Source organism: Acyrthosiphon pisum, chromosome A2, assembly GCF_005508785.2.
Source record: "Acyrthosiphon pisum isolate AL4f chromosome A2, pea_aphid_22Mar2018_4r6ur, whole genome shotgun sequence".
Taxonomy (NCBI): Eukaryota; Metazoa; Arthropoda; class Insecta; order Hemiptera; family Aphididae; genus Acyrthosiphon; species Acyrthosiphon pisum.
The window spans coordinates 62,462,871-62,464,074 of record NC_042495.1 but is presented as its reverse complement, the minus strand read 5'-3'; positions in this window follow the sequence as shown (position 1 = coordinate 62,464,074).

Here is a 1,204-nt window from a genome sequence, read left to right as displayed (position 1 = left end):
CCCCCACGTTTCAAACTAGCACCCCCAATTCATTTCAATATTTCACCAATCATTTTTAAATTATTGTGGTTTATTGGTTCGGAATTTTTTTTTCTATGCCAATTAATGATAACTGTTCACGAATTCACGATTAAAACAGTATTGTGTGAATGCACATTTCAGTGTTTCTTTCAATATGCAGCAATGATATTATTATAGAAAATTATACTATCTTAGGGATTACGGTTGGGTACGAAATCATCTATTTATAACTTTGGTTATTACTTGATTTTTACTAATATATTTATTTAATCTGCGGGCTACGCTGAATTGAATAAATTCGGAATGACAAATATTATTAAGAGGATGCTACACACGCATGTGTGGTCTCTGTTTTACAAATGTAAAACATAGTAAAAATGGTTTTGCGTGGATAAGAACCACTATGGCTAAACTATTATAGTTCATGTTATGCAACCAAATGTTTCTACTAGGAAGAAGAGAACATAGACTGTGCAACATTGTTTTTAATTTTTCGATATCACAAATACGAAAAAAGTTCTCATAGTTTAAAAATAAAAGTAGTATAGTAAAATGGGGTAACTTTGATAATTTTTTACTGTTTTATGATAATTTCATTTTTTTATTATATGGATAACTTCTGTAGTGTTAACGATAAAACTCTCAAAATTAAATATTAGTTACAACTAGTTCAATATTTTAACGTTTTAATTTTTAAAATTCTGAAATTATCTTTTGAGATATCAATATTTTTTAATATGCTATCAAAGTAACACAACGGGCAATTTCGATACCTATATTTCTTAATGTGATATCAGAGTAACCCCATTTTATGAAAAAAAAATTTAATTATCATGGTACTCTGGTGAATAAAAATATATGGGTATCAAAGTTACCCCGCGAAATCAAAGTTAGGTACCCCATGCTAATTAAAAATTTAAAGCTTATGTAATGCAGTTAGTTATAGTATTAGGATTAAGGGGAGTGTGGGGGACAAAGCCCCCCATGGACATGTGTAACATAAACTATTCCAGCACCCCCTAAATTCACACCCAATGTGCGCCTATGCACATAGGTATGTACAAAGCACTGTTAAATTTATTTACCAAATAAATTACTAAAATTTACTTTATTTACTTAGGCATTTATAGTTGCAAAATCATAATAGTATAGTCAAAACCATGGATATCTTAAATAATAGTGT